The 24,515-nt window shown below is 45.3% G+C and overlaps 2 non-coding genes across 2 annotated transcripts; both read left to right on the top strand.

The window, feature by feature from the left end:
* Positions 1–3,638: 3,638 nt before the first annotated feature.
* Positions 3,639–3,712, top strand: trnat-agu (transfer RNA threonine (anticodon AGU)). Its single transcript has one exon. It is a non-coding gene; the product is annotated as a tRNA-Thr (tRNA).
* A 17,435-nt stretch (positions 3,713–21,147) lies between these two features.
* Positions 21,148–21,219, top strand: trnaw-cca (transfer RNA tryptophan (anticodon CCA)). The gene has a single exon. It is a non-coding gene; the product is annotated as a tRNA-Trp (tRNA).
* The last annotated feature ends 3,296 nt before the right edge of the window (positions 21,220–24,515 follow it).

The raw sequence follows: 24,515 nt of genomic DNA, 5'->3' as shown, positions 1-24,515 counted from the left end.
AGCACCCTCCTTTATAGGAGAGAAGCATCAACAACTTATGCAATTCAAGAAAAGCAGCTGAACAGCTTCCACCTCCGCTGTCTCAGATGGATATTGGGCATCTCCTGGCAGGACAGAGTGCCGAATGCAGAAGTACACCAGCGTGCAGGGATCTGCAGCATGTTTGCCCTCTTGAGTCAGCGGTGACTTTGTTGACTGGGTCATGTGTGCTGAATGGATGACGGTCGCTATGCCAAAGACACACTCTTTGGTGAGCTTGCTATCAGCACGAGAGCAACAGGTCACCCACGTCTATGATACAAGGACATCTGCAAGCGAGATCTCAAGCAGACTGGGATTGGAGTCGATGCATGGGAAGTCCTTCCTGCTGACTGGAATTCCTGGAGAAAGGCATTCAGGAAGACCATGGGAAAAGCAGAGGACAAAAGAAATGACCAGTTGGGGGCAAAGAGAGCTCAGAGGAAGGAAAAATTATCAGTCGACCTCGGGCCAATGATATTCATCTGTACCAGCTGTGGAAGGGATTGTCACTCACGAGTCGTCCTCTACAGCCACAACAAACGATGCTTAATACAGAAGTGACGTACACCCCGGGCGTAGCCCATCGTCTTCTGAGACGGACGATTGCCTATTACTACTACAACTACAGCTACAACTACAAGAGCGGGTCATGAGGCTGGGAACTCTGTGGCGACTAACTCATCTCTTGACTCGCCAAAGCCTGCCCACTACCTACAAGGCACAAGTCAGAAATGTGATGGAATACTCATGCCTGGATGAGTGCAGCTCCAACAACACTCAAGAGATTGACACCATCAGGTCAAAGCAGCCCACTTGATTGGCACCCCATCCACCACCTTAAACATGCATTCCCTCTAGCACCAGTGCAGAGTGGCAGCAGTGTGTAACATTTACAACATGAACTGCAGCAACTTGCCAAGCCTCCTTCAACAGCACCTTCCAACCCACAAACACTACCACCTAGAAGGATAAAGGCAGCAGACGCATGGGAACATTACCACCTTCAAGTTCCCCTCCAAGTCACACACCATCCTGACTTGGCACTAGACCGCCATTCCTTCACTGTTGCAGGGTCAAAAACCAGGAACACCCTCCCAAAAAGCACTGTGGAGGTGCCAGAGTATTGAACAGTGGCAAATGTGACTTGCTATTTCAACAAAGGGTGTAAGGACAATCCAGGTAACTACAGGCCAGTTAGATTAACAGCAGTGGTGAGTAAGGTTTTCGGAACAATAATTAGGGAAAAAAATCAACAGTCACTTGGAGAGATTTGAGTTAATTGAGGAGAGTGAGCATGGATTTATAAATGGGAGTTCATGCTTCACTAAGTGCATTTTTTGATGAACTAACAGGAAGATGATGCAGCGAATGTTGTTGATATGGATTTTAAGAAAGGATGGATGGATGGATTAAGAATGGATGAGAAGGGGATTGAGTTTAAGAGCCGCGAGGCTATGCTGCAGCTCTATAAAGCCCTGGTTAGACTACACTTGGAATATTGTGTTCAGTTCTGGTCGCCTCATTATAGGAAGGATGTGGAAGCTTTAGAGAGGGTGCAGAGGAGATTTACCAGGATGCTGCCTGGACTGGAGGGCATGTCTTATGAAGAAAGGTTGAGGGAGCTCGGGCTTTTCTCATTGAAGCGAAGAAGGATGAGAGGTGACTTGATAGAGGTGTACCACTTGATGAGAGGCATAGATAGAGTGGATAGCCAGAGACTTTTTCGCAGGGCGGAAAGGGCTATCACCAGGGGGCATAATTTTAAGGTGATTGGCGGAAGGTTTAGGGGAGATGTCAGAGGTAGGTTCTTTACACAGAGAGTGGTGGGTGCGTGGAATGCACTGCCAGCGGTGGTAGAAGAAGCAGATACATTAGGGGCATTTAAGCGACTCTTGGATAGGTACATGGATGATAGTAAAATGAAGGGCATGTAGGTAGTTTGATCTTAGAGTAGGTTAAAGAGTCGGCACAACATCGTGGGCCGACGGGCCTGTACTGTGCTGTACTGTTCTAAGGTACCACATAAAAGGGTGGTTAACAAAAGTGAGGTTCATGCAATAGGAGACTCCCTGTCCAATTGGATAGAAAATTGCCTTAAGGACAGAAAATAGCGAATCATAGTAAACGGTTCTTTGTCAGACTGGAGGATAGTCGACAGTGGATGTTCTCCAATGGTCACTGAAAGAACCACTGCTTTTTCTGCTATATGTAAATGACTAGGATCTTGGAAAATAGAGTAGAATCTCAAAATATGCTGATAACATCAAACCTGGAGGAGTGGTAAATAGTGAGGATGAAATGAACTGCCTGCAACAGGACAGTGATAGGCTAGCAGAATGGGCAGACAGGTGGCAGATAGAATTTAATAGGTACTAGTGTGAGGTGATAGACTTTCGCAGAAGGGATAGGGAGAGGCAATATATACTTAATGACACAGTTCTAAAGAGTGCTAAAAATAAGGCTCTTTATAAATGTCTTGTTGGTCCAGGGGTATGGTTTTCATTTTCGATGTGTAATTGGATAGCATGTGAGAGATCCTGGTTTCAAATCCTGCATGACTCCTACTTCATTTGCATTTTTAGTTGAAGGTCATCGATTGGTTGCAGCCTTACAAAAAGCGGAGTTGACTTTCACACGGAGCCTGTTTGAGGACCAGAGAACTGGATTCAAAGAGCCTGTTGACAAAATTGAAATGACCTAAATGTACAGGTTGCCAAGTGTGTGTATGAAGGTGAAGCAGTAACTGAGAGCTGGATCTAAAAACAACAGGACTGGGTTCTGGTATGGAATGGAATTCTTCTGTGTTTCTGTTGTTTGTCTTGGATTAACTCATCGATTTTTTGTTTTTCACTTTGTCGATTTGTTTGAATAATTGTGGATCCTTCTTCAGGGTGTTTTCTTTCACCAGGTAGTTCTGACCTCTGATGATGTTGATCGTAATAAGCTTCAACTCACTGATAGATTTGGAAGTGAGCAAATGTCCTTTGCTTGAGTCTACAACATGGAACTCAGTCTGACATGTGGATCCATGGGAGGATTTGAAAGCTGCCCCTGCGTTGGAGCATACAGTTGCATCCATCCAATAAGAGACCGAGTAGAAGTGACAGTTCAGTCAGTCGAACATGAGACTTTTAATCTCAGGGTTGTGAGTTTGAGTGCCATTCTGTTTTTCCCTTTTTTTAGGCTTCATTAGCAGAGAGTACAAGGATTGTTTGACGTGAAATTCAACAACAGTATGAGAAAGTCTCACTTTGATTCAGGACTCTTATCTCTCTGCAGCATCTTGCTGCGAAGAATTGAACTTTATCTCATTTCCTTCTCAGCTCAGGGTCAGTGCGGCTCAGTGGGACTTCTGGCTGTCTCCCGCTTCACAATCCATCAGTGCTGAGAAAGCAATGGGGAATATTACTCACATGTTGTATTCTGTAAACTTTTGGAAAAAATTGAATTATGTATTTACTTCCAAAACATTCATTCTCAGTTCTGGGAAAAATACAGTATATGATCGACTGTATCAGGAAGTAGGAAAAGTTAAAATATGTTGTGACAAGTGGAGAAGTGGGATGAGAATAAATAGTGCCCTTCTCTGCTTTCAACTGCACAAGCCTTTTCAATCTGGCTCTGTAGCTTAGTTGGTTACAGCACCTGTCTAGTAAACAGGAGATCCTGGGTTCAACTCCCAGCAGAGCCTTATTGCACATTTGCAGTGTGCTTTAGAAGCTTCCTGATATTTCATTTACATTTCTGTCTTGTGAAATTTGACTTCGAATTCAAATTACATAATGAATTTCAGTCACAGGAGAAAACAGCCTTTGTGAAGGATGTGAGTTTGGAATGGCTGTTCCTCCTTGTACAGAAATTCAGTGCTGATACGCCAAAGGCAACTTCTTTGATAGAAGTTTGTTCACAGTTACATTCAACCTGGAAAACAGCTCGACATTAATCTCACTGAAGGAAAGTGTGACTGCGTTGTATGTTTCAGAGTGTTTGTGTCGTTATGTGTTGCTTTCAACCGTGACTGGGACATGACGCAAGTGGGAGGGTTGATCCGAGATTTGGAATATTTGTCAGTCAGGAACAAGAAAAATCAAAGGAAGCAAATAAGAAAACCTATGTCTCATGTGGTTACCGACAGACGGTGAGAAAATATTAAACTTTGTTCTATTCAATACAGCTGTGTGAACTTTGACCTGTTCTACCTTTTTATAAACAGTATTTGAAGGGTCTCGGTAACAGTATTCAGTGTTGATGAGAGTGGGGTCTGGGTGAGCATCTGCTGAGTGTGACAGGGTCAGGACTGGATGCAGGAAGTTCTCTGACAGTCTCTCTCTCTCTCTCTCTCTCTCTCTCTCTGATGGGTTGAGTTGATTTTCAACTGGCAGCTGTTGGTGTTTCAATAAATGAAAGAAGTTCCCTCCACCCAATTTTTTTGAACAGACAGTGTAGTATAAGGATGTAAAGGGTTAATGCTGAAGACAGTGGGATCAACCCCTCCCACTGTCAGAGTGATGATGTAACAGTCACATGAGATGAGGTTTGGAAGAGAGAGCAGCACCAAGGATGCTAGCTTCGGAGGCTTGATGAGTGTGTATATAGTATTGTGTAAATTAGAAAAGAGTTCTTAGTTCTTCCAGCAGGAAATGTGTCCAAAAAATATTGAGAAATTCACACTTTTATTATTCAGGAGTGGAAACACAGATATTAACTCCAAGTGACAGTTCTGGGTTCATTTAACAAAACAGAAGGTAGAGAATAATATTACTCACTGATTGAAATCCCCCAGTGAGGAGACAGTTAAACAGGTGATCTGTTGGGGCATCATTCGATCCAAGGTTTCGGCAGCATTTAATCTCCCTTTTTGGTGAAATTCTTTGTTATTTGCATCTTTTTTTAAAATCCAGCTTTGATGGGTGGGTGAGAAAACTCAGAAAAACTGAACAGTTCCATCCTTTCTTTTCTTCCTTCTTCCCACCACTTTCTCTTTTCTGTCCCAGATCAATATAATGATGAGAATCCCAATTTAATCTGCTGTTTTATCCATTCCAATCAAAATTCAACATTCCAATCAAATCTATTTGTTATTCCACAGTGTCTCTCCATGTGTTTTATTCTGTTGTATTCTCTCACAGTCTGTTTGATGATCAATGTTACATCTCACTCTCTGTTCTGGTGAAGACCAGAAGCAGTGATATCTGTTTGCACCACCCACCAAGTCGGCCTGAAGCTGTGCCTCACCGATCATGTGGAGTTAGGAACATAGGAACATAGGAGCAGGATTCGGCCATTCAGCCCATCGAGCCTGCCCCACCATTCAATATGATCATGGCTGATCATCCACTTCAATGCCTATTTCCCCACACTTTCCTCATATTCCCTTATGTCATTTGTATTTAGAAATCTGTCAATCTCTGCTTTAAACATACTCAATGACTGAGCTTCCACAGCCCTCTGGGGTAAAGAATTCCAAAGATTCACAACCCTCTGAGTAACAACATTTCTCCTCATCTCTGTCCTAGGTGGTTTCATCCTTATTTTGAAATTGCACCCTCTGGTTCTCGACTCCCCAACCAGGAGAAACATCTTAGCTGCATCTACCCTGACTGTCCTTTAAGTATTTTGTGGGTTTCAATGGGATCACCTCTCATTCTTTGAAACTCTAGAGAATACAGCCCGTTTCCCCAATCTCTCTTCATAGGACATTCGCACCATCCCAGGAACAAGTCTGATGAACCTTTGTTGCACTCCTTCTGTGGCAATAATATCCTTCCTAAGGTAAGGAGACCAAAACTGCACACAGTACTCCAAGTGCGGTCTAAGCAAGGTTCTTTCCTATTGAAGCAAGAATTCACTATTCCTGTACTCAAATCCTCTTGTGATAAAAGCTAACATACCAATAGCCTTCCTAAAGGGCGGCACAGTGGCGCAGTGGTTAGCACCGCAGCCTCACAGCTCCAGGGACCCGGGTTCGATTCCGGGTACTGCCTGTGTGGAGTTTGCAAGTTCTCCCTGTGTCTGCGTGGGTTTCCTCCGGGTGCTCCGGTTTCCTCCCACAAGCCAAAAGACTTGCATGTTGATAGGTAAATTGGCCATTGTAAATTGTCACTAGTATAGGTAGGTGGTGGGGAAATATAGGGACAGGTGGGGATGTTTGGTAGGAATATGAGATTAGTGTAGGATTAGTATAAATGGGTGGTTGATGTTCGGCACAGACTCGGTGGGCCGAAGGGCCTGTTTCAGTGCTGTATCTCTAATCTAATCTAATTGCTTGCTGCACCTGCATGTTAGCTTTCAGTGACTTATTGACATGGACACCCAGATCACCCTTATATTCTGTACCTCAGTTAATAAAGGAAAGGATTCCATATACCAGCTGAACCACCTTATTGACCTGTCCTGCTACCTTCAGGGATCTGTGGACATTCACTCCAACGTCCCTCACTTCCTCTACACCATTCAGTGTTCTCCCGTTAATTGTGTATTCCTTTGCCTTTTTTGACGCCTGCTCTCGCTGTTCCCTGCTCTCCGAGTGAACTCTTGCTCCCTCTCTCTCCTGGGCTCTTTATGCTCCACTCTGCTCTCACTGTTTCCTGCTCTCTTAATGTATCAATATTTGTTTGCCTTGTGTTTAATTTAAAATATGGATTAACTGTATTTTACAGTTGTAGGTTTTATTTGGTAGTCCTGTACAAGTTGTGGATTGGTATTTAATATTTAGCTCTGTGAAAACGATTGTGAATGAAAATATAACTTTCAATCTTATACATGGGCTGGTCTGCAAGCTCCAAGTCCTTCATTTTGTAGTAATGGCTTGATACTGTATCTTTCAGTCTTAATCTCTGTGGGATTTTTGAACTGGTATGTAATGCATAACATGGTCTAACGTCTGATGCACATTATGGGATTCATTGGAAATAGGGGCATTCGGCCATTCAGCCCATCGAGCCTCTCCACCATTCAAACAGATTGTGGCTGATCATCTACCTCTATGCCATAACCTATCGATTTATGTCTTGAATATGTTCAATGATTGAGCCTCCACAGCCCTCTGGGATAAAGAATTCCACAGATTTCCCACCCTCTGAGCAAAGAAATTCCTGCTCATCTCAGTCTCAAATGGCCTGCCCTTATTCTGAGACTGTGTCCCCTTGTTCTAGACGCACTAGACAGAGGAAACATCCTATCCATATCTACCCTGTGACACCCTGTAAGAAATTTGAAAGTTTCAATGAGATCTCCTCTCATTCTTCAAAACTCTAGAGAATTTCGGCCCAGTTTCTGCAGTCTCTCATCAGAAGACAACCCCACCATCCCAGGGGATTAGTCTGGTGAATCTCCGTTGCACTCCCTCTATGACAAGTCTATCCTTCCTTAGATAAGGAAACCAAAATTGTACGGAATATTCCAGGTGCGGTCTCATCTAGACTTTATACAATTGAAGCAATACATCTTTACTCATGCACTCAAATCCCCTTTCAATGAAGCCAACATACCAGTTGCCTCTTAATTGCTTTCTGCACCTGCACACTAACTTTTAGTGTCTCATGAACAAGGACACCCAGGTCCCTTTGGACATCGACACTTCCCAGCCTCTCACCATTTAAGAAATACTCTGTCTTTCTGTTTATTCTACCAAAGTGGAGAACTTCACACTTATTCACATGATATTCCATCTGCTATGTTCTAGCCCATTCACTTAGCCTGTCCAAATCCCCTTGAAGCCTCCTTGCATTCATTCTGTACCTTTCAATCATGTAAATTTTGTCTGTTCTATTTCAGATTTTATATTTAAAATGTAACCATGGTGACAGAGTTTATTGAGATCTGATAGTGAGTTTGTTTTTGGACTGCGATTGATGTATCAACCTGTCAGCTGTACTGAATTGGAGTGAAATGGAAACAACTTCTGTCTCTCCTGCTGTTGTTTGACTGTTGGATTGAAAATGTGTCTCTCGACTTTGGGATCAGTGTCTGTCTGACTACTTCTTTTGTTTGTTCCAGTGGAACTGATGAGCTGGCAGTATCTCTGTGCTTTGGGAGTGATCCTGTACCGACTGTGTGTTGGAACGAGATCACTGCACTTTTCCTTGTGTCCAGGAATCACCACATCCATTCAGGTTACTTCATGTATTTTCCTGCAGGAATGAAAGAACTGGTGAGATAGAAGATACAAAAGCGATCAATGTAATCGTCCCAATAATAATCATTATGAACAATCACAAAATGAAAACCAGGAACACAAACAGTGTCAGTGTCTGACTCCACTGCAGTACTGCAGTATTCAGCTTCTGTTTACCAGGTGTTTGCAGAGGTTTTACAACAAGTTTGTGACATTCAGAAACAACACAAGCCCTGCACTGCTCAATGACTGGGACTGTCCGATAGAGCAGTGACCTTTACACAGTCACATTTCTATTTCAACGGAAAACAAGCAGCCACTATTTAAAATGTGCCTTTCACACTTCTCACCTGGTGTCTGCAATAAATGTTCTTTGTCTAACTGTCCACATCGTTATTTTGCGGCTATTTTTCCTCCACTGTTCACAATCCAACAAACAGTGAGAGACTGGAACTAAAGCAGGAAAATTCCCTCTCCTTTGGGTGGTGAAATTGTCAGTGATTTTCAATAGTGATTTCTTCCCATTGTGTCTCCCTGAGCCTGTACAGACACTGTCCGAGAATGAACTCTCCCTTCCCCGTGTCCCCGGCTCACTCCATGTTCCGGGAGCAGCTCCTGCTCCACAGTGTCTGTTACAAACACTCCTCGACTCCCCCTCAACTTCCCACCACTGAATGCTAATCTCTGAGCACATCTGCGACACGCTCCCAAAGCAGTGGCTGCTGGAAGCAGATGCTGTTTGTTCCCTTCCCCCGGGCCCGGGAAGTCTCCATTCGCAGCTGATTTAAAGCATCTTTCCCTGATTGAGTGAATGGCCTCACAGACTGGGTTGGGGAAAGTCTGCGCATGCGCTCCACTCCTCATTGTGACGTCTCACAGGGGGCGGGGCTACAGCGCGCGTGCGCAGATCTCTGCAGCAATTCAGCATTCAAACATCAATGGGAACTTTCCCCATTTCACCCTCATCAAAGTCCCAAAGAAAGTGAAGAGGGGCTTGGACTGGAGGGAGGGAGGGGCGGGGTAGGGGGAACCTAGAACCCAGAAAGCTGCCCACTTGCCCCATTTAGATGCTCAATTTGCGGTCATTCCCTGCAGGGGGTTTGTTATTATTGAGCCCCTCCTGGTAAAACAATCCGATAGAAAGAGGGGAGAAAGGAGGGAGCCGGTGTGTTTGCTGGGACCTTGCAGAATTCATTTCAGCAGCAAAAGTCCCGGGTTATATTAACCCGAGTGAAACACGCTGTCAGTGAGAGGAAAACCGAACGGCCCTTTTCATCTTTTCATTGGAAACAAAGTAGAGCCGGAAGTGCGGCGAGCAGAGCAGACACACAAGCTCAATGACAGGAGAGCTCGCCCGTCCCTGAGTTTCAGCTCCCGGCTCTTACATTTCCTCATCCACACTGTCTTTACTGTGGATGTTCAGGGGTTCCTTGTCGGATCTGAGGACTGTATCCATTAAACATTCTGAGTCAGGAGATCCACACACTCTCTGTTACCAAGATTTATGGGCAGGAATGTTTCAAAACTTTGTCTATTAAATCATTGTATTATTCACAGAACTAATGAGGCTGACAGGAGAAGGGAGGGGAAGATGCGTTTGGTAGTGGCATCACGCTGTACCAATGCTTTGTCTTTCAACACACCATTAACATATCGTTTGCCTTTGCTCCATGACCTTCTGGTCAGCTATTCTGTGACCTTGTCCGATTTACACCTTCTCCTTTGCCCCACCCCCACTTTACTTGCTGATAACCTTTTACATTTCTAATATTAATTATTTCTGAAGAAGGGTCACTGACCTGAAACGTTAACTCTGCTTCTCTCTCCACAGATGCTGCCAGACCTGCTGAGTATTTCCAACATTTCTTGTTTTTATTTCAGATTTCCAGCATCCGCAGTATTTTGCTTTTATTATATATAAATGTCTTGAATATTGGAATCACAGAATTGTTATTGCCCCGAAGGAGGCCATTTGGCCCATCGTGTCTGCACTGACTCTCCAAATGAGCAATTCACCTCATGTCACTTCCTCGTCTTCTCCCCATAATCCTGCACATTCTTCCTTTTCAGATAACAGTCTAATTCCCCTTTGAATTCTTCAATTGAACCTGCCTCCATCACATTCTCAGGCAGTTCATACTTTAACCACTCGCTGCGTGAAAAAGTTTTTCCTCATGTCGCTTTTGCTTCTTTTACCAATGACTTTAAATCTGTGCCCTCTCGTTCTCGATCCTTTCACAAGTGGGAACAGTTTCTCCCTATCCACTCTGTCCACACCCCTCATCATTTTGAATACCACTATGAAATCTCCTCTTAGCCTTCTTTTCTCCAAGGAAAACAGTCCTAACTTCTCCAATCTATCTTCAAAACTGAAGTTCCTCATTTATTTTTATTTATTTTTTATTTTGAGATACAGCACTGAAACAGGCCATTTGGCCCACCAAGTCTGTGCTGAACAACAACCACTCATTGATCCTAACCCTGCAGTAATCCCTGCCACCACTGGGAATAATTTGGAATGACCAATTTACCTATCAACCTGCAAGTCTTTGGCTGTGGGAGGAAACCAGAGCACCCGGTGAAAACCCACGTGGTCACAGGGAGAACTTTCAAACTCCGCACAGGCAGTACCCAGAATCAAACCCATGTCTCTGGAGCAGTGAGGCTGCAGTGCTAACCACTGCACCACTGTGCTGCCCCAGCCCTGGAACTATTCTCATGAATCTTTTCCATAATCTCTCCAATGCCTTCACATCTTTCCTAAAGTGTGCGCCCAGAACTGGACTCAGTATTTCAGCTAAGGCTAGTGTCTTGTACAAGTTCAACATGACCTCCTTGTTCTTGTACTCTATGCCTCTATCACTAAAGCCGAGGACACTGTATGCTTTATTAACCGCTCTCTCCACCAATTCCACCACCTTGGATGACTTATACCCCCAGGTCCTTCTGCTCCTGCACCCCCTTTAGAATTGTACCCTTTATTCGATATTGTCTCTCCATGTTCTTCCTACCAAAATGAATCAATTCACATTTCTCTACATTGACCTTCACCTGTCATCTGTCCTCCCATTCCACCAACTTGTCTATGTCCTTTTGAAGTTTGACACTATCCTCCTTACAGTTCACAATGCTTCCTATTTTCGTATCATCCATAACCTTTGAAATTGTGCCCTGTGCACTCAGGTCTAGGTCATTCACATATATCAGGAAAGGCGAGGGCCCCAACACTGACTCCTGGGGAACTCCACTGCAAACCTTCCTCTCGCCTGAAAAATATCCATTGCTCACTACTCTTTGTTTCCTGTCACTCAGCCAATTCCATGTCCATGTTACTACTGTCCCTTTTATTCCATGAGTTATAACTTAGCTCACAAGTCTGTTGTGTTGCACTGTTTCAAACTCCTTTTGATAGTCAATTAAATAAAAATACTGCAGATGCTAGAAATCTGAAATATAAACAAAATGTGCTGGAAATACTCAGCAGGTCTGGCAGCATCTGTGGAGAGAGAAGCAGAGTTAACATTTCACGTCAGTGACCTTTCAGATGCTGCCAGACCTTTTGAAAGTCCATGTACACCACATCAACAGCATTGCCCTCATCATCCCTCTCTGTTACCTCATCAAAAAACTCCAGCAGGACAGTTAAACATGAGTTTCCCTTAAGAAATCCATGCTGACTTTCTGGAATTAACCCACATTTGTCCGTGGGACTATTAATTTTGTCCCGAATTATTCTTTTGAGAAGTTTTCCCACCACCAAAATTGAACTGATTGGGGAGTGAGACGAGGTGAGTTGCTCTAGCGGAGAGCCAGGACGGGTTCGACAGGCCGAACGGCCACCTTCTGTGCTTTCGCCTTTCTCTGATTGTATGATTCTAGCGACAACTGCTGGTGGAGAGGCAGTGATGCAGGAATGGGTTGACAGAAAGGGGAAAATCTGGGCTAGTGTGTGTTTAAAGCATTTGCAGTTTGTGTTCGGGTTTGTGAATAAAGGTGATTTGGAAGCTGTGTTCCAAATTGAAGTGTTTACTGGAAGCAAGAAGTTGATGTAAATAAAGAGTAAAACGTGTTAAGATGAAGTGTGGTGTGATTGAGGATAGCAGTAAATATAGTGTTGGTGAATTATTTGTGTTAATAAAATTCCACTGCACCCTCTGCTGCAGGCTGCTGTTTATATCCAGCTGTGTATTAGTGCTGTGTGTTAACTAGATAAATGTTTGTTTCAACGCTGTTTATAAAGCAATAGCATTGCACTCAAACAGTCCCAGACATAGCAACACACGTACAAAAGCAAAATACTGCAGATGCTGGAAATCTGAAACATAAACAGAAAATGCTTGAAATAGTCAGCAGGTCTGGCGGCATCTGTGCAGAGAGAACAGTTAACATTTCAGATCTGTTTCGTTAGCTCACGTTAACTTTGTTTCTTTCTCCACAGATGCTGCCAGACCTGCTGAGTATTTCAAGCATTTTCTGTTTTTATTACAGCAACACAGGTGCTGGGAGGCTCAGCCTGGTGACACAATGTGACAAGGACGCTGAGTAACACCATCGACAATGGGACAGAGAGAAAAACGCACAGAAAACCAATAGACTGTGAGGAAGCAAAAGTGAGGGATGCAGAGAGAGAGAAACAGACAGACAACAAGACTGAGATGGAGAATCAAGGCATTTATATTTTATTGAGTTGTGTCAAGGTATTTCCTGTTGTGTAAATATGTTTTCTGTTGTGTAAAGATGTCCCCTGTTGTTGTGTCAAGGTTTTCCCTGTTACTGTTTTATTTTCTGTTACTGACCGTCTCCTCACTGTGACCATTTGCCCTGGTTTTATTGTGGCCAACATCACCATCTGGTGGTGGAACGGAGACTCTGCAGGAAGGGGTTGACAAAGGGGGAGAGACTCGGTGATTTGTGAGATTTGTTGCTGATTGATATGATCTCTGGAAGAAAAAAGCTCATTGCAGTAAAGTAAGAAGCATGATGTCATTGTGGATAAACACTAGATGTTTTGAAAGTGACCTGTTTGTGTTACTACAAAATAGCAGAGAATGGTTTCGACCTCTGGTTTAAGGGCCCAACACACTTCCGCTGTACCACTCTGCCACTGGCTGTTTCAAATTCCAGCTGCCTGTTCGTGAAATATGTTCATTTCCCCAAATTTTTGTAAAAATACGATTGTAGTCAGATTGCTCAAGGATCCCAGACTCAGCAACACACGTGCTGACAGACTCACCCTCACTGCACAATGGCACAAGGACACTGAGTAACAGCACCGACAATCAGGCAGCTTTGTACAAAATTGGATTAAGGACAGAAAATAGCGAGTCGTATTAAATGGTTCTTTGTTAGGAAGGATGCGAGCATAAGAGGGGTGACAATCCCAGGCAGCGGAGGCACTCAGGTGAAAACCTCCCTCCTGTACATGGATGACGTCGCCGTCTTCTGCTCGGATCCGCTGTCCGTGCGCAGACTGATGAGCATCTGCGACCAGTTCGAACTGGCCTCGGGAGCCAAAGTTACCCACGGCAAGAGCGAGGCCATGTTCTTTGGGAACTGGGCTGACCGATCCTTTGTCCACTTCACCGTCAGGTCAGATTACCTGAAGGTGCTGGGGATATGGTTCGTAAGGGCCGGGGCGTGCACCAAAACCTGGGAGGAGCGAGTAGTCAAGGTACGACAAAAGTTGGGCATGTGGGGGCAGCGATCTCTCTCCATTGTGGGTAAGAACCTGGTCATCAGGTGCGAGGCGCTCACGTTGTTGCTGTATGTGGCGCAGGTCTGGCCCATACCCCACTCCTGCGCTGTGGTGGTCACCTGAGCCATTTTCCGCTTCATCTGGGGATCTAAAATGGACCGGGTCCGGAGGGACACGATGTTCAAATCTCTGGATGAGGGCGGGAAAAATGTACCCAACGTCGCCCTCATCCTGATGACCACCTTCGTGTGCGGCTGCATCAAGCTGTGTGTAGACCTCCAGTGCGCCAACTCCAAGTGTCACTACGTGCTGAGGTTGTATCTGTCCCCGGTGTTGTGAAGGATGGGCCTGGTCACATTGCCGTGGAACACTCCATGCAGTTGGGCCGTGCCGTACCACCTATCCTTCGTGGAGCAGTTTCTGCGTGAAAACACCTTTGACCACCGATCCATCAGGCAGTCGTCTGCAAAGAATGTCCTCAAGGCCCAACGGGGAAAGGAGATGGTGGATCCTGTATGATGGTTCCCCGAGCAGACCGTCAAAGTCATTTGGCGGAATGCCTCATCACCAGAACTTTCAAGCAAGTACCAAGATGTAGCTTGGCTCGTGGTGAGAAGGGCCCTCCTCGTCAGATCCTTCATGCACACCCGAAGTCTCACCCCCTCCGCGCAATGCCCCCGCGGTGTCTGTGGTGGGGAAGAGACCGTTGCCCACCTCCTCCTGGAATGTGCCTTAGCAAAGCAGGTGTGGAAAGAGATGCAGTGATTTTTGTCGAGGTTCATCCCAAGCAGCTCTGTAACACAGGAGTCTGTGCTCTACGGGCTGTTCCCAGGGACGCACACCGAGACAAACATCAACTGCTGCTGGAGGACTATCAATTCGGTGAAAGACGCCCTTTGGTCTGCCCGAAACCTGCTGGTCTTCCAGCGCAAAGAGTTGTCCACCACCGAATGTTGCAGACTGGCACATTCCAAGGTCCAGGACTACGTGGTGAGGGACGCACTAAAGCTTAGGGCAGCCGCAGCAAAGGCTCAATGGGGAAAGACCACTGTGTAAGGTCCCCCCACCAGGCTGAACTGAGGGGCTGGATCCATGGGAAACCCCTCGAACTGTATCAGGAAAAGTTTGTGTGCTGTAAAATGTAAAAATGTATATGGCATGACAATGAAATGGAAGGGTTGTGAGGCAACTCATGATTGTAAAGAAGGAAGCTGATCACCTTTGCACTGTTTGTATTTTTTGACTTGATACTGTTTTGAACTGTTTGGAAATGCAATTTTTACAGATTTTTATGAATAAAGTATATTTTGGAAATTAAAAGAAAGTATTAAATGGTTCTCGGTCAGACTGGAGGATAGTCGACAGTGCTGTTCCCCAAGGGTCAGTGCTAAAACCACTGCTTTTTTTTGCTACAGATAAATGACTTGGATCTTGGAATATAGAGTAGAATCTCAAAATATCCCAATGACACCAAACATGGAGGATCGGCAAACAGTGAGGATGAAATGAACTGCCTGCAACAGGACAGTGATAGGCTAGCAGAATGGGCAGACAGGTGGCAGATGGAATTTAATAGTGACGAGTGTGAGGTGATGCATTTTAGCAGAAGGAATAGGCTGAGGCAATATATACTTAATGGCACAGTTCTAAAGAGTGTGCAGGAATAGAGGGACTTGGGGTTCATGTGCACCAATCTTTGAATGTGGCAAGACATATTGCGAGAGTATCTGATCTATGGGAGAAGATTTTAGATATCAGCTTGTTCAATTACAGTTTCTGTTTTCTCTGTTACTTGTGGTTAGCAAATAAATAGAGGTATTGAATACTCCTCCACCAGTCCTAGGGATCATCCAAGTTATTTTAAATCCTCCCATGGGTCCCCATGTCAGACTGAGTTCCATGTTTTAGAATCAAGCAAAGGAAATCTGCTCAGTTCCAAAACTATCAGCGAGTTGAAGCTGATAACGTGCCTCTGGTGTCATCAGCAACACGGGAAATGCTGCAGCTGCAGTGAGAGGTCAGGCAACATCTGGCAGAGTTGCCAGAGGCTATGTGTACCCAAGCACGGACGATGGAGGAGTGCATCCAGGCCTTGGGTGCTGCACTGTCTCTGATGGGGGTGTGTCTGGCTTCCTCCATTGAGAGATTGGTGACTGTCATGGAGAGCCAGATCCAGCCGACCAATCAGTGGCTGCCGGAGATGTTCGCAGACCTGCACTCCATCACTTTGTCCATGAGCTCCATCCAGCGGTGACAAGGTGAGAGGGGGGACGAGGCACCTGAACTCTCCACCAGGTCCACGTCCCTCTCAGGTCAGCAGGGAGGTACAAGTGTGTCTTATAAGGGGGAGGAGCAGCTGGCTGCTAAATCTGGGGGTGTCCTCTCTGGGTGCTCCTGGTGTGGACAGTAGCTCCAAAGCCCCTCTGCCAGTGACACCAGTGATGCCAGTGCCTGCCTCCATCACCCTCGATGACAGAGGGGGTCCCTGTACCTGTGCAGGAGGCCCTCAGTGTGCCGGGGCCCTCCAGGCCTCAGGCAGCAAGAGGATGGCCGCCAATGTCATCCCAAGCCATGGGGTAGCAAGGTCAGCAGCCTGTCTCCACCTCAGCTGACAGAGCGGGGGGAGCACCACGTAGGAGCACCCGGAAAAGATTTAAGAAGAACACCTTGATTCACTGAGGGGTTCAAGGGTGAATGTTCATTCCAGATGTACATTCCAGATGGGACGTCATTTAAACCCTTCCTCCCAAGGGGCTGGAAGTGAGGGACCAAGCCCCGAGCTCACAAAGCTTTGGTCTTGCCACTGTGCAATGTGTACCTGGGTGCTGCAGTGCAGAAGGAAGGAGTCAACAACAGGGCTGCTCACTGTCTACAATGTAGTGTAATGGTGACTTCACCTTTGAGAAACTGTATTCTTTTCGAGACCAAGCCACTGCTGCAACTCATGCCATCATCATACATTTGTAAAGAAACTCCATTTTGAAAGACACATTCAACACATGGCTTGCAATGCATGTACACACGCACACACACATGCATGCAAACACATAGAGGCACACGCGCGCACACACACACATACACGCACATGCACACGCGCGCACATGCACACACACATACACACACATGTACACACACACACATAGAGGCACACGTGCACATACACGCGCACACACATGCACGCATACACACACATATCATACACACACACGCATACACACACACACACACACACACACACACACACACACACACACACACACACACACACACACACACACACACACACACACACACACACACACACACACACACACACACACACACCAGTAAGGAAAAGACCTGGACCTGAGATCATGTCGATAAGTAAGATGATAAGTACTGTTTGTATTTAATTTGAATATAAAGCCTGGGGCATCATTTAATGAAGACTTATGAACACAGCACAACACCATATTTCTCTGGCATTGAGGATCAAAAAAGGAAACCACACAGACAACCAGGGAAATACACAAGACTTGCATTGACAATTTCAGATTTAAATAAATAGCAATCACCATGTGTGTACAATGACAGCCAGTCTTTCCAGCCTTTACAGAGACACACAGCAATCCAGGGCCACACTGGAGAAAATACTTAGCAAGATTTGAACTCCGAAAGGGGCATTCGATATCAATACACCCAGAAGAAAGAGAACGTTACTCCTACACTCTGCTGAACCAAAAGTCGACAATACTTTCAATACACTCAGAGACACCGGAAGCGATGATGATTATGATGTAGTGAAGAATGCTCCAGCAAGATATTCTCAACAAAGGGCAAATCCTCACTATGAAATTTATGTCTTCAGGCAAACAAGGCAAGATAAATGTGAGACTCTTGACCACTACATGATCAGACTCAGAAGTCTGAGCCAGAATTACAACTTCACAAACATGGACAAAACATCATCTCCCAGATCATTATGACCTGCAAATCATCAAGACTAAGATGGCAAGCTCTTAGAGAGAGCAAATAGGCAAATTGTTAAACTTGCAAAGGCTACTCAATAATGACAGAACGTGGGAAGCCAGCAAAAGACAAGCTGAAGTCTGAGAAGGGAAACCAAATAAAGGAAAGAAGAAATTCTCCTGGTTCCTGTTCAGGGGTTTTTGCACCATTGTAAAAACATCCCAAAGTTATTCACCTGCTGTCCTGGCAGTATATTCACATTAATCTATTTACTCCTGCTATCACCTCACAGTATTGCTCATGTACCTTTAGAGATCTGTGCAATGGAACACCCAGACAACTGCTTGAGATTATTTTCTTTCTCAACCTTCTTTAATCCTTTTCCCTGAAGGGTGAGATCAGTTCATTGAGCACAGGCCCTTCCTGCTCTATATGGTGCTCAGTGCCTCATCAAATGAGAATAACTAACACACCACAGGCCAGGGAGCCTCGGCCCATCCTCCCCAGATTGTGGTTCAGTGCCAACCAGGTCAGATCAGCTAATTCAACACAGGCCGGAGATGGAACCTGGATCTTTCCTGCTCTGGGGGCTCCGTACCATACCAGGTGTGATAAAGTAAAATACCACAGGCTGGGGATGGAGCCTGGGATTTTCCTGTTCTGTGTGGGGCTCTGTACAACACCGTGTGAGATGAACTATCATCCCTCAGGCTGAGGAAGGAGCCTGGGCCCATTCTGTTCTGTGTGACTCCGTACCACACTGGGTGCGATCAGTTCATTCAACACAGGCCATGAATACAACCAGGCCCTTTCCTGCTCTGTGTGACTCGGTATCACACCAGGTGACATCAGCTAACACAGCACAGACTGGGGCTGGAGCCTGGGCCTGTCCTGCTCTGTGGACTCAGTAACACGATCTGTGAATACCTTTCATAAACACTCTGTGTCCAACATTGTGAGGCAACTCTCTGTGTTTATATAGAGTGTCATTTATTGAGTGCTCTCTTGGATCCAACAGGGTAAAAGACGGTTGGGTGGTGGGATGTGGATGGTGGTGCGGGGTGTGTGCAGAGAATTCGGGGGTGAGCTCTGATTCCTAACCATTTCTGGATTGTAAGGAATAAAGAATCAATGAAAGAGGGAGAAGCAATGTGGGAGAAGGGATGATTGAAGAATTTGTCCATGAAGCTGATTAAAAGTGTCTCAAACACAAGATAATATTCTTCTTTGGCCTCCCTGTCTCGAGAGACAGTGGGTAAGCACCTGGAGGTGGTCAGTGGTTTGAGAAGCAGTGCCTGGAGTGGCTATAAAGACCAATTCTAGAGTGACAGACTCTTCCACAGTTGCTGCAGATAAAATCGGTTGTCAAGGCCGATACACAGTTGGTTCTCTCCTTACATTTCTGTCTTTTTTCCTGCCAACTGCTAAGTCTCTTCGATTGTGGTCAATGTCACAGGGCTTCATGTCCCGTTTGTAGACGTCTTTAAATTGGAGACATGGACGGCTGGTGGGTCTGATACCAGTGACGAGCTCGCTGTACAATGCGTCCTTGGGGATCCTGCCATCTTCCATGCGGCTCACATGGCCAAGCTATCTCAAGTGCCGCTGCTCAGTCGGGTGTATATGCTGAGGAAGAGTCAGTTACTAGGGGACATAGGTTTAAGGTGCGAGGGGTAAAGTTTAGAGGGGATGTGCGAGGCAAGTTTTTTACACAGAGGGTGGTGAGTGCCTGGAACTTGCTGCCAGGGGAGGTGGTGGAAGCAGATACGATAGCGACGTTTAAGAGACATCTTGGCAAATATATGAATAGGAAGGGAATAGAGGGATATGGGCCCCGGAAGTGCAGAAGGTGTTAGTTTAGGCAGGCATCAAGATAAGCGCAGGCTTGGAGGGCCGAATGGCCTGTTCCTGTGCTGTACTGTTCTTTGTTCTTGTTTGTTGTTGTTGTTAATGTTGGCTGCCTTGAGGACTTCTGCGTTGGAGATACAGTCCTGCCACCTGATGCCAAGTTAATATTAATATTAAGAATTGGGAGGATTTAAAAAAAAACACCAAATGAGGAGTAGGAAATTGATAAAGAGGGAGAAAATGGAATCTGAGAGTAAACTGTCAAGAAACAAGTTATAAAAGGTTTTACTAGTATACAAAAAGCTCAACAATAACAAACAGATTCCTTCGATGCAGAGACAAGAAATTTATTGTGGGGAGAAAGAAAATGGTAGGGAGTTTGCACAAATATTTTGTGTCTGTTTTCACAGTAGAAGGTACAGCGAACATGTCGGAAATCGTGTGGAACGGGGAAGAGATCTGTTCGTTGCCACCCTGGCTCAGGGTACTTAATGATAGCGACTAACTCTGTCATACAATCGGTTAGTGTGTTCAGCTATTACCTGTAGTGTTGGTGTTTTAAGCCCACCTGGTGACAGAGGCAGAGTCTAGTTTCCTCATTTAGGATTCATTGTCACACAGTTCCAAATTGTCAATGTGTGCTTTGGCTGCAAGCAAGTATTTCCCAAACATTGCCAGCTCCGCTGTTATCCAGTAAATCACACCCTAATGCTTTTCCTTGCATTCATTTCACATAAAATTCTTAAATATTTAGATGATCATGTACCTCCAGCCAACCCATTAGAAATAAATCAAGTTATTGGGTTCAAAGTGCATTTATAGAACTGGAACACGCAATCCCACCGTGTGAAGCTACATTAAATTTGTGGTGATTGTACAGCTGGTATTAGAGAAAACAATCCAGAACATGTTGGACCATTTTAATGATATTTTACTTGCTTCTAATAACCTTATTTATGTTGATGTAAAATTTTGGAAAATCCTCTGGTCCAATAGCAGGTACATGAGAAAATGATGCAATATTTATATAAGCCTGGTGTTCTGGAATTCCTGCCTAAACTCCTCCACCTGTAACACTCCATCACCTCCTTAAAACTGAAAGTTTTGATCAGTATTTTGGACAGGAGTCAGCCCTGCCTTTTGCCCTGATTTGTCAGTAATCATTTAAAACCATTTTGGGTCAATCCCTTCCTTTAAATCCTGCACAGCAGCAGTGACAATAACTTTGTGGATTTAAAGGTTGAGCCAAATCCGACTCAGTTCCCCAGGAGAAATTCCTGAACTCATGGGCACTTTGTATCAAGCAGCAGTTAGCAGCAAAAAGTCTGATTAATCAGAGTAGTGAGTCCAGTAAATACTTAAACAGAAGACACCCTGTAAAACAGAACTCCAAGTATCAGTTTGAATAAAGTATTGAACTGACAGAGTGGAGAGCAGATGAGGATTGAATTAAATTGCAATTCACTGAATCGAAACAAGAAGTGATTCTATCAAGAATGGGACACAGCTCTTCGTTTGTGAGCTTGTGGCGCAACGGTAGCGCGTCTAACTCCACATCAGAAGGTTGCGTGTTCAAATCACGTCAGGCTCAGTGAAGTTTTACAGCAGCTCAAGCTGCTGGATTTTATATCAGAAGAGAGTTCGCTCTGTTGGGATAAAAACAAGAAATGCTGGAACCACTCAGCAGGTCTGGCAGCATCTGTTGAAAGAGAAGCAGAGTTAATGTTTCGGGTCAGTGACCTTTCGGAACTGTTCGTGTATTGTTCAATTTCAAAATCGACTTTAATAGATTAAAGTTCTTATTTCTGGATCCGTTCAATTTCCACGCTCAGTTCTTATTTCTCAGTTTTCTATCGGAACAATGTTTCAGGGATGTGCTATCTCCATTGTTTATACAATAACTCTGTCAGCAAGTGTGCGAAGTAAAACACAAACGACCCAGAGTGGGGCTCATCCCACACCCGGCTCCGTCTGCACAGCTCCTTAGTTCAGTTGACGAGAACGCAGTGTTAATAACACCGAGGCTGTGGATTTGAACGCCGTAAGTGCTGGCAGATGTTCGGTTATTACTTTGACATGTTTTCCTAACACTTCAAATCCAACTTTTAGATGCACACAGAATGTCAGAGAACTTATTTTGAATAACATCCATTGCATCTTTGTCACTGGGCTGGAGTAATCCAGAATACATTTTAATAATCTTCCGTTTGCTGATAAAGGTTGAATTTGCGGCTGTTCCCGTTAATGGTCACAAGCAGGAACAAACAGACAGAGTGTATCTGACCGCCCAGAGATGTGGAAAGGCTTCAGTTTAGGACAATTGCATCAAATCAAATGTTCACCAGGCCCCGAGAGAGTCAAAAGCTGGGGGAAAGGACGGAATGAGATAGTGAATAAGCTAAGCTGAGGTGGAGGTGGGATGGCAGCGGTCCAGGGGACAGAAGCAGCGAGGCCGGGAGTGAGCGGCCGAAGCAGGGTATTTTGTGGGGAATGGAAATGACGATCGCAGCCACTGAGGGGTGAGGCAATGTTTGGACGTCATTCCTTCTTGTGTCGGTGCGTGGTGACGTCGGTGCACGCATGCGCAGATTCATACTGGCAAGCTGACAAATGTTTGGATGCACTGATGATGTCGACGATCGCTCTGCACATGCTCTGTGTTGTCAGGAAACACTCTGTAGTGAATAAGCTAAATACAGAAGATATAAATATTTCCCATCCTTGATGTCTCTCTATTCCAGTCCAATCCAATCCTTCAATGCTGGGTAAATAATTTCAGTAAAAATTGTGCAGCTCGAGGATCGAAACCAAAGGCCAATGCAGAATAAAGGAGAACTGACGGAACTCCAGACTGAACCAGAGATCTTCAGTCTAACACTCTCCCAACTGAGCTATTTCAGTCTCACAGTGAAGTATCCTTTGTGTCATGTATTTATTTATTTAGAGATACAGCACTGAAACAGGCCCTTCGGCCCACCGAGTCTGTGCCAACCAACAACCACCCATTTATACTAATCCTACATTAGCCCCATATTCTCTACCACATCCCCACCATTCTCCTACCACCTACCTACACTAGGGGCAATTTACAATGGCCAATTTTACCTATCAACCTGCAAGTCTTTGGCTGTGGGAGGAAACCAGAGCACCCGGCGGAAACCCACACAGCCACAGACTGTGTGGCTTACAAACTCTACACAGATAGTGCCCAGAACTGAACCCGAGTCGCTGGAGCTGTGAGGCTGCAGTGCTAACCACTGCGCCACTGTGCCACCATTGTTTTGGAAGAAAATATAACCCTGGTGGAATTGCCCCTCCCAATCACACCTCACTTTATAGAACATAGAAAATGGAGAAAATTTATGGCACAGAAGAAGACCATATAGCAATCGTGTCTGTGCCAGCTGAAAAAGAGCGATCCAGCCCAATCCCACTTTCCAACTCTTGGGAATGGGATCTGAACAGATCTCAGAGCTCACATTATGTGAATGTTGTGCTGAAGTGTTGGTAAACATAGGAAGTTGACACACTAGGGGGGACCTCACACTGTTAGACACAGCGTGAAATACACTCAAGTGTTTATGAAACATTACAACATGTGAGTAATATTCCCCATTACTTTCTCAACACTGATAGATTGTGAAGGGAGAGACAGTCAGAAGTCCCATTGATCCACACTGACCCCCAGCTGAGAATGAAATGAGATAAAGTTCAATCTTTAGCAGTGAGATGCTGGAGAGAGGTAAGAGTCCTGAATCAAGGAGAGACTTTCAGATAATGCTGTTGAATCTCATTTCAAACACTCCTTGAATTCACTGCCGAGGAATTCAGAGCTGGAGAATGCCTGTAAAATCAGCCGAAACAGGAAAAATAAACACCCACCATGGGGCTCAAACTCAAAAGCTTGAGATTCAGAGTTTCATGCTTTCATCGACTGAGCTCACTGGGCCTGAGACAGTGTCCCCGTCCTGTCTGTTATTGGATGGTGCAGCTGTTGGCTCCACCCCAGGGGCTGAATTTGTTCTGTAAACCATGAACCAGCTTCCTCTCAAATCCCAGGTTTATCAATAAATCCTCTTACAAAAGCCCCAAAGTGTGATGTATTCCTCTCACTCATCCAGAATAAAAGTTACATTCTATGATTCTAACTCTGTCAAATCTGTTCTGAACTAGGGACAGAAGACATCGGACCGGATCTTTTTGTCGGCGGCTGACATGGAGGGCGGACTTCACACATCCACATGGCGAGAAGGTGTTTCAGGTGTTTAAATCTGATTGTCAGCAGTTTTATTCACTGGGTCCAATTGAACAATGGCACATGGGAACCTCGGGGCTTCACAGCCTCACCTGGTTAAAGGAGGTGACTGGGAAGTGGGAGCTGAGTGTTGGCTTCACTAGGAAGCCATTGGGTGAGGTAGCATCACTTGGCAGCAAGGGTTGAGGGGGAAAGGGCATCGGGAAACACTGTCAGGATTGGGGGCTAAGGTGGCAGCTCTGCAGGCGGAGCCACACCAGGGTGCCATTGGGGCAGTGCCACCTCATTGAGGGTGACAAGTGAGGTAAAGGTGGCTGGGTGTTGTTTACTGTGAAGGCCTTGCACTCAGGGAAGGCTAACCTGTCATGGGCCTCATTCACCCTGGATTCGAGGCTCCCATTGAGGAGGTACAGTGGCTGCATAGTGGTTAGCACCGCAGCCTGACAAAGAACAAAGAACAGTACAGCACAGGAACAGGACATTTGGCCCTCCAAGCCTGCTCAATCTTGATGCATGTCTAAACTAAAACTTTCTGCACTTCCGCAACCCGGGTTCAGTTCTGGGCACTGCCTGTGCAGACTTTGCAAGTTCTCTCTGTGACCGCGTGGGTTTCCGCTAGGTGCTCTGGTTTT

Source organism: Heterodontus francisci, chromosome 28 (assembly GCF_036365525.1).
Source record: "Heterodontus francisci isolate sHetFra1 chromosome 28, sHetFra1.hap1, whole genome shotgun sequence".
NCBI classification, from domain to species: Eukaryota; Metazoa; Chordata; class Chondrichthyes; order Heterodontiformes; family Heterodontidae; genus Heterodontus; species Heterodontus francisci.
Note: the sequence above shows the minus strand (reverse complement) of the source record. Positions and strands in the feature narration are given on the sequence as shown.